This window comes from Rhinoderma darwinii, chromosome 3 (assembly GCF_050947455.1).
Source record: "Rhinoderma darwinii isolate aRhiDar2 chromosome 3, aRhiDar2.hap1, whole genome shotgun sequence".
Taxonomy (NCBI): Eukaryota; Metazoa; Chordata; class Amphibia; order Anura; family Rhinodermatidae; genus Rhinoderma; species Rhinoderma darwinii.
This window is the reverse complement of record NC_134689.1, coordinates 353,401,342-353,411,571: the sequence shown is the minus strand read 5'-3', so window position 1 is coordinate 353,411,571 and position 10,230 is coordinate 353,401,342.

The following is a 10,230-nucleotide window of genomic DNA, read 5'->3' as shown; positions in this document are numbered from 1 at the left end:
TAAATGGTTAATACCACAAATGAACAAAAATTATTTTACTAAAATCTGGCATAAAACTAACAATGCTCAGGCAATTTTCACTTCCTTCCCATCTAAATCTGTAAAAACCTCATCTGTAAGTGACCTCAGCTCGGCCTCCTGTGCAGATTTGCTGGAGGGGAGTGGTCTGTTACACAATTCCCTTATATTGGGTGGTGACTTCAGTACAGCATACCCGGTGCCATATTCCGTTCTGGAAGGATCTGGAACCATCTACACAAGAAAACTCAAAATCTGGGTTACTCTCATTCACATTTTGTAGACCTCCTAGCTCCTTGTTCATTAATTCAAAACAAATTAAAATCAAAATTCAAAACAGAATTGTGCGTTGTCTTCCTGTGTGGCTCAATTTGGTGCTAAAGCCCTTGATCTTAGCTTCTCTTCATTAGAGGGGCTCCTCGGTTCCCCAGACCTTCCTAAAACTCTTATGCAAATATAAGTCGTCTAAGGCCCCATGCACACGAACGTGCTTTTGCGGCCGCAATTCAACCGAAAATCCACGGGAGAATTGCAGCCCCATTCATTCCTATGGGGCCATGCACACGACCGTGGTCCAGGCTCATTGAAAATAATGGCCTCGGCCATGTGCATGGCCCACGATTTGCGGGCGGCTCGCGGCTGACAGTCCGCTGCCGGCCAACCCGAAAATCACGGCCGTGCACATGACTACGGTCGTGTGCATGAGGCCTTACAATCTGCAGAGATTAGAGCCTTTGATAGAGCATTCTCTGGGTGGAACAAAGATATTCTAGATCTGACAGAGGAGGAGTGGAGAGAAGTGAAGCTTTCCTTTTTTGACTCGTTGTCGAGTGCCAGAGATTTTTTAAGAAACAAAGTTAGAGGTTCAGCACAAGATATGATATGCAAGAATACAAAACTGTTTATTTGAGTCAAAATGAAGACAAGAAATGAAAAATCCCAGGGAGAGAACGCCTACGCGTTTCAAACTTTTCAGTTCTTAATCATAGAGATGTTTTAATAAAATCCAGGTTTCTGCATCAGATATATTACTCGCCGGTGAGGCTTCCCAGGATTTGTGCTTCAAGTTCTGACTCATGTTTTAGATGCCATTCAGATACGGGCACATACCTGCACTGTGTCTGGATGTGTTCTAAAGTCTCATCCTTCTGGTCGGAGGTTGTTGAATTCCTTCATGACCACTTTCAGTTTTCACGGCTCCTTACTTCTCATAGATATAATACATGATGTAGTACAGGGCTACTATGATTAGATATTCTTCTGTTTTGTCTTGTTTTGTGCTAGGAAAGTCATTGGTATGGCTTGGAAGGTGACAGAAACTCAGAGTTTGGTGCACTGGCTCCAGGTAAGTAGTAGGTACATGCCCCTGTGCCAAATGTTATACTGTATATCAGCAGGAAGTGCCCCTACAAGTTTGAAAAGATCTGGCCACATTGGCTGGAAATGTCCTGAGACCGCAGAGTGATGTTTCTACTGATTGTTCTTGGAGTTGGGGACTGGGTTCGGTCTGGTAGCGCATGTACCTGAATATTATATGAAATGTTTTGGTGTCGTGGCTGGATACGCCAATCAACCGGTTTTCTCCTTGCATGTATTTTATATAATACAGCATTCCTGTGATTGTGGGGATATGTTTCTCTGAGTGACTTTATTCTCTTACGGCAATTGGCCTCTTGCCACGCTGCACAAATATTTTACTAATGTTTTGTTTATTAAAAGCATACATAAATACATAAAGAAAATGTACGTTATAGTCGATAGTCGGTGGGGATAATGGAACAAGCTCAAGTGCTGAGCCCGTTCAACATGCCGCAGGTCTCAGCTGTATATTACAGCTGATACCTAGCATTAATGACTGGAATCGGAGATATCTCCGATCTCGGCTGTTTAACCACTTTGATGCAGCGGCCGTCAGTGGCATCTAAGAAGTGAGACAGAGGAGGGCCTTTGTCATTCCATCGCCACACCGCCATTGTGTTTGCGGGGTACCAATGGTTGTCCTGGCAGCCTGGGGTTCTAATGAAGGCCCCCATGTCTTCCATCTTGGTTCTCCTTTTAAGACCTAGGGTACTAACAAAAAAATTGGAAACATAACATTTTTAGCAAAAAAATATTAATAGTTAAAAAATATATATTTTTTCAAATAAAGTAATGAAAAAAAGAAATAAACATGATTTGCATCACGGCTTCCATAAAAATCTGACTTCTACAATATAGAATTATTTAACCCAAAGAGTGAACGCCATAAAAAAAATGAAATAAAAAGTGATTAAAAAGCTGTATGTTCTGCACAATGGTACCAATAAAAACTACAACTTGCCCTGCAAAAAAACAAGCCCTCACATAGCTCCATCAATGGAAAAACAAAGAGTTATGGGACCCAGAATATAGTGACACAAAAGATTTTTTTTTAAAAGGAATATTTTGTTTTGTAAAAGCATCAAATCATAAAAAAAATATAAATTTGGTATTACTCTAATTGACCTGCAGAATAAAGTTAACTTGTCATTTTTCCTACATGGTTAACGGCGTAAAAACAAAACTCAAACAATGGAGGAATTGCTGTTTTTTTTCTATTCCACCTATAATTTCAATAATTTTTCTTTTCATTTGTCAGTACATTATATGGTACAATAAATGGTGCCATTAAACACTACAAATCGTCCTGCAAAAACCGAGCCATCATATGGCTATGTCGACAAAAATACAAAAAATGTATGGCTTGTAAAGACAAAAATTAAAAAATTGAAAATGGCTGCGGCGGCAAAGAGTTAAAAGGGGCTGTCCAGTCCCTAAAAATTGATAGGCTATCCTCAGGATAGGCCATCAATATCTGATCGGTCAGGGTCCGACTCCTGTTTTGAAGGGGACACAGCGTTCGTAGAAGTGCTGTTTCCTTATCTGTTTGTACTGTGAAACGCCGAAATAATTGTAGCGGCGGTTCACAGTATAATTCATTCACTTCAATGGGAGAAGGCTGTAATAGTGTGAACCGCCGCTACAAGTGTGTCGGCGATTCACGGTATGTGCAGATAAGGAATGAAGGGAAACCAGCGCTCGCATGAGAGCTGCGGTCTCTTCAAAGCAACTGATTGGCGGGTGTCCCAGGAGTCGAATCCCGACCGATCAGATATTGACGGTCTATACAGAGGATAGGCCATCAATTTTTAGGGACTGGACCACCCCTTTAAAATGTATTGCAACTCATTTTTGCAATTGTATAACTAAAGAAAGAAGCAGTACTAATGATGGACTACAGCGCCCTCTGCTGTTGGAAACTTTTACACACCCAAACACTAATAAACATTATTGCAATAACTTTGTCATAAAGCAGAAACAAGCTCTGTGACATTTCCGTAGCAAATAGAACAATCTCCTAAAAGCAGGTATCACAGACCTTGCAAATAGCTTGAATAAATGTATTTAAAAAAAAAAAAAAAAAAGCATCACCAGAACTAATGTAAAAAGCATATAAAAGTAAGATAAATGTTTTAGTTGAGAGCAGGGGTGCATAAAGGGGGAGGGGCTATGCAATTTTCTAGGGCCCCCATTTTCTCAGGGCCCCCTGCCAACTCTAGCAGCCATAGCAGCTGCTATGGGGCCCGCGGCATGAGGGGGCCGGTGCCACTCAGCCCATAACATTTATGGGCCGGACGCCACGGACCCCCTCATGCTCGTTGTGTTGTTTGCACCTGGTGGGGCTGGTGCTAGCGACTGGTACATTCAGTTGTATCTGCGTCCTCAGGACACAAATGAATAGTACAGGCTGCAGGCCACATTAGGCCCTGCGCAGGTCGCCGTGATGACGTCACTGCATCACGCTGGCCTACGCAAAGGTCCTGTCTGGAGATGGTGGAGCACACCGTCTGCCGAGGGAATGGGGCTAGGTAAGTAAAAAACATTTTTTTAGGGGGTTTCCTGTGTGGCGCTATCTATTAGGGGGCTGTGTGGCGCTATCTACTATGGGGGGCTGTGTGGCGCCTACTACTAATGGGGGCTGTGTGGACCTATCTACTTGGGGGCTGTGTGGCACCATAGGGGAGGGCTCTGTGGCACTATCTACAGGGGGGGCTGTGTGGCAATATACAGGGGTTAGAGCTGTGTGGCACTATATACAGCATTTTTTTAAATAAAAATGTCAGTGTGATTGGTGCAACTTTATAAATAGTTTTTATTAAAAATTATTTTAAATTTTTGAGATACAGCTGCTCTGTATTCTCTATATAGAGCAGCTGTATCATTCGCAAAATTATCTTCCCATCCGGTCCGTGGGACTGACGGGTTCAGTGAAAGCGGCTCCTGCGTGTCTCTTACACGCAGGATCCACCTGTTATCCATCACTCATAAATTCAAAACTTAGATGTGATAGATTACAGGTGGATACTGCGTGTCAGAGACATGCAGGACCCGCTGTCACTGAACCCATCAGGTCTGCGAGACTGACGGATTCAGGTCTTAGCGAACGATACAGCTGCTCTGTACACAGGATACAGAGTAGCTGTATCTTAAAAAGTAAAAATAATTTTTAAGAAAAACTATTTAAAAAGTTGCACCAGGGTGATTGACAATCCTGTTTAAAGGTGTACATAGCCTTTAAAGCAAAGGCGTAAACCAGAGAATATTTACCGAACTAGTTCCTATTTGCATTTTATTCACATCAGGTAGAGAATGGTCAGGAGCTATATATGCAACAGTCAAATGTCATGTAGTAAATATCTAGTCACAAAGCAATATGATACAGCATGTTAAGAGAATGGGGGGAGGATATCCAGGAGAGCTATTTTTCAAGTATCTATCCGTAATATCTGCGGTAATTGCATTTACTTTTAATAGATCATTATACAATTAACTCATAATATTACTTTCCCAAGATGTAAATCTGGAGATCTCTACTTTAAAGCCATATGGACTCTTGCTGGATTATGATCAGATCTAGTGGCCATTCCTAGGGGTTCCATCACTAGGGCAAAGAGAACCAGGGACAGAGGGCATCCCTGTTAAGTCCCTCTATAAATGGAGATTGGTTCAGGGTGGGTGGTAGAAAGTTTAAGGTAGGCCGAGTAGGAAGAGCTGCTAAAATATTTTCAGCAAAACCCATATTAAAAAGTACAGCATACTAAAAAGATAATCCAAATATAGGCTATCGAAAGCCTTTTTGATATTGAGAGCTAAACAAGTTAAGGCTGTGGAGGTGTGGTTAGCTTAGTGTAAAACATTCAAAATCTTTCTAATATCATCGTGGGGCTGCCTTTTGGCAATAAACCCAACCTGGTCTCAATGTTTCAGTACTGGAAGAAGAGTATTTAATCTAAGGGTTTGAATCAACGTAAAAATGTTTGCATCTAAGATGAGATAGGATATGGGGTGGTAGTTGGATGGTGAGAGGATGTCCCTATTTTGTTTAGATATAACAGTGATTATAACATTTAAGAATCCTTCGGCATTAGATGAACTCGGAGCAATTTGTTACACAATCTTGTAATATTCGGCGATAAAATAAAGTTACATTTCTTATAATACAGGGCTGAGAGACCATCCAGCCTTACCTAATTTAAGATGTTTGAGAACATCCTCAACTTCCTCTACTAATATCTCCATGGTGAGAATATTGGTAGCTTGTGTAGTGAGTTTAGGAACTGGGAGGAAACGGTTGGGGAACGGTGCGTTGAGTTGTATAGCCTGTGATAATAATGTTTAAAAATCTTATAGTTAGCCGTGGTTCTACCCACTTGAGTTTGGATTTTATAAACAGGGTTCAGCTTCTAGCGATCCCTCAATTGTTTTGCAAGTAACCTATCAGGCCTATATGCCCATTTATAATATCTGGACTGGGTATTGCTTTTATAGTATGATGTGTTAAAACTGCATCTTATTGTATTGATCTGTGAAGATAAAGAGAGGGTGACCGAGCATGTGCTATGTTTAATCTAATTAATTTAAATTCTAAGTCCCTCTGGGCTTGCCTTCTATCCTCCTTCACCTTGGTAGTATTTACCATTAATATAAGCCTTATAGGCTAACCAGACTCAATGACCGTCTGATTCGGGTGTGTTACTAAGGCCTCGTTAAGTCTCCATTTAAAGGGGAGATTCCATTTCTGTGGTAAATCCATTTCCAATAGACTAGACTACGCACGGTGAACATGTTGAGCATCGAGAAGGCATAGCAGGATGTATGAGGAAACCAAAATCATATCAATCCTTGAGTAGGAATGATGCATCAGGGAATAGTAAGTGCCTCACTCGTAAGCTGCGTGCATGCGCCCTCCTCCACATGACTTTTAAAAATGTTTTAAATAGTTCCTGGCATCAAACCAATACTTCCCACAACCTGGTCATTGCTTCAATGAGTTTATTCCTCCTTCTTTATCCTCCAAAGAAAAAGGGGGATTCCAAAATGGCATCGAGAGTTATATTTCATGGACCCTGGACCGGCAGGATTTCCAGATGCCAAATTATTTATTTTATAGAGACAGGACAGGAGTCAGACCTAAGGATAGGACATCAATATTAAAGCCCCGTATAAACCCCTCTAGGCAACCAGAAATGACAAAATAATCATAGAGCCATATAGGTGTCATTATAATGCAGTTACAAGTTGAGTATATCCTTGTCATGACTTGTTTCTCATAGTTGTAGCCATTTTGCTTTCCACTTTAGTTTTCACACATTGGACAAGATACAAACAGAAAAATAACAATGCAGTTCGCAACGGGAACATTATACATCGCAATAATATCAGTCACACATTTCTCAAAGTATAGAACGCATTCAGAGTAACTACATTGCATAAGAGGTAGCAACTTGCAATTAAGGAGCTTCAAAAATCTGAAACAAAAAAGATACAAGAAGGGAGAAGAGAAAGAAAAAAAGGAACGAGAGAAGAGGCAGGGGGAGAGTTGTAAGCATTTTGGATGAGGTGGTCCCATCTGCAGGTAGCAAGCAGCAGGTAATGATGTCATCATGATGTCATCCCTCACAGGCAGACCTCAGTGCAGGAGTTTAGGCTGCAGCTACATACAACACCAGTTTAGTTATTTGCGATATAAGAGCAGAGTCGGACAAGTCCAGAGTTTAGTAGAAGGCAGAGGACACATCTTGTACAGGTCCTTAAATAAGGGTATTTGTCGTTAAATGCAGTGGAAAATCTCAGGGGTGCTCTAAGCCAGCTTGGCACTTTTTAAAGAGGTTCTTCGCTCCATGCACCTAGGATTTATATATTATGACTGCTACTAAGCTGGTTTTCCACTTCTATGCTATTAGCACAGTGCCAATCCAGCTTTAAGCGAACAGTTGTGTCATGTATGACAGTGCAGTGAAGCACTGATAACAACACAGTTTTTACAACAAGGTTGTCAGCCAGCATATTGCTAGCAACTAGTCTGTCAGATTACTCATGTGCTCAGTTCAAGGCTGAATTGACACTAAATTAAAGGGGGAAGGGATAGGGAGCATATAATCTCAAGCTCTATTCACATTACATTTGGTCATTACGTCCAGCGTGCATGTATGAAGAGTGCCACTGAACATATGTTCCAGACATATACAATGGTGCACTTACATATGTCTGCCATTAACTCCCATTGTGAAAAAAAACAAAAAACGTATCCTGCGCTGTTTCTTTTCCACTGCCTTCAATACAGTTAAATGCATACTGACATATACTACAGATGTATCAGCTGCCAAATGGACTACTGGTGCACTAAGTTAATAACTTTTTCAGCAATTTGTGTTACAGTATCCCTTCTGTGGGATCGGACCAGACAGGCTAGCCTTTGCTCCACACATGCATCTATGAGATTTGGGCACCCATGACGCTGCCGCTGGTTGTCCTTCTTGGACCACTTTTGATAGGTACTAACCACTGCATAACAGAACCCCCTCACCCCCCCCCCCCCCCCCTCACCCCCATCCTCCAAGACCTGCCGTTATGGAAATGCTGTCAAGCCTCAAAGTCGCTCAGATTCTTACACTTTTTCCTGCTACAAACACAACAGGATGTATATACATAAGTTATTTATTTCACCATTTTTTGTGGCGATTTTTGTAATTGCGACAATGCTGTGCCATTTTTGTAAAAACTACTACAAAAATGACTCTTGTATGTACACACTCATCTTCAAGAACGGACTGTTCACATGCTACCTATTATATCCCACCCCTTGACAGGCGCCATCGTATCGAGATAATCAATGTTATTCACTTCACCTGTAAGTGGTTTTAATTTTGTTGCTGAAAGTTTTATATTGTAGTGTGGCTTCGATCGTGATAAATGTTTCTAATGCTAATGTAAAGGATCTGCCAGGCACAACTTCTGTGTATACGCCCATAGGTAATCAGTCTGCACCTGAGTCTATGTCTCTGAGACTGACTCCAGCTTCCACCACTCAGGATGGCAGGCTTAGGAGTGGGAGAGCCTATCACAGCCTGGCCAGACGGAGCTAGCTCCCGCCCTCTGTCTATTTATACCTGCCTTTCCTGTTCCTCCTTTGCTTGTGATTCTTCTCGTGTGGTTTCCTGGCCCAGCTACAGCTTCTGACTATTTGATCCTGCTCCATACTGACCCTGGCTTTCTGACTACTCTCCTGCTCTGCGTTTGGTACCTCGTGCACTCCTGGTTTGACTCGGCTCGTTCACCACTCTTGTTGCTCACGGTGTTGCCCCATTTCCCTTTGCTTACTACGTTCTTTGCCCATTCCCCAGAGACCCTTGACCCATATCTCCATGGATTTTATCACCGATTTGCCTCCATCTCAAGGCAAGTCGGTGGTGTGGGTGGTAGTAGACCGCTTCAGTAAGATGTGCCACTTTGTGCCCCTCAAGAAACTACCTAATGCCAAGACGTTAGCTACCTTGTTTGTCAAACACATCCTGCGTCTCCATGGGGTCCCTGTCAATATTGTTTCGGACAGAAGGGTACAATTTGTTTCATTGTTTTGGAGAGCCTTCTGTAAAATGTTGGAGATTGATCTGTCCTACTCCTCTGCCTTCCATCCTGAAACTAATGGTCAAACTGAGAGGACTAATCAATCTCTAGAACAATATTTAAGGTGTTTTATCCCTGACTGTCAATATGATTGGGTCTCATTCATTCCCCTCGCCGAATTTTCCCTTAATAACCGGGTCAGTAACTCGTTAGGGGTCTCCCCCTTTTTCTGTAATTTTGGGTTTAATCCACGGTTCTCCTCCATCTCACCTGGTAGTTCCAACAATCCCGAGGTAGAGGTCGTTCATCGGGAACTGTGCACAGTCTGGGCCCAGGTTCAGAAGAACCTAGAGGCGTCCCAGAGCGTACAAAAAACTCAGGCTGATAGAAGACGTTCTGCTAACCCCTTGTTTATGGTCAGGGATCTGGTGTGGTTATCGTCTAGGAACTTGCGCCTTAAGGTCCCGTCCAAGAAGTTTGCTCCCCGGTTTATTGGGCCGTATAAGGTCATTGAAGTCCTCAATCCTGTCTTCTTCCGACTGGAGTTGCCCCCATCTTTTCGAATACACCACGTGTTTCATGCCTCCTTCCTTAAACGCTGCTCCCCGTCCTTGGCACCTTCGAGGAAACCTCCTGTTCCCGTTCTCACACCTGAGGGGGTGGAATTCGAGGTGGCCAAGATTGTGGACAGCAAGATGGTCCAAGGCTCCCTCCAGTACCTGGTCCATTGGAGAGGATACGGGCCTGAGGAGAGGACTTGGGTACCCGCCCGGGATGTTCACGCTGGGGTATTGGTCAGGAGGTTCCACCTTCGTTTCCCCAATAAACCAGGTCCACTTAGAAAGGGTCCGGTGGCCCCTCATAAAAGGGGGGTACTGTAAAGGATCTGCCAGGCACAACTTCTGTGTATACGCCCATAGGTAATCAGTCTGCACCTGAGTCTATGTCTCTGAGACTGACTCCAGCTTCCACCACTCAGGATGGCAGGCTTAGGAGTGGGAGAGCCTATCGCAGCCTGGCCAGACGGAGCTAGCTCCCGCCCTCTGTCTATTTATACCTGCCTTTCCTGTTCCTCCTTTGCTTGTGATTCTTCTCGTGTGGTTTCCTGGCCCAGCTACAGCTTCTGACTATTTGATCCTGCTCCATACTGACCCTGGCTTTCTGACTACTCTCCTGCTCTGCGTTTGGTACCTCGTGCACTCCTGGTTTGACTCGGCTCGTTCACCACTCTTGTTGCTCACGGTGTTGCCGTGGGCAACTGCCCCATTTCCCTTTGCTTTGTGTTCC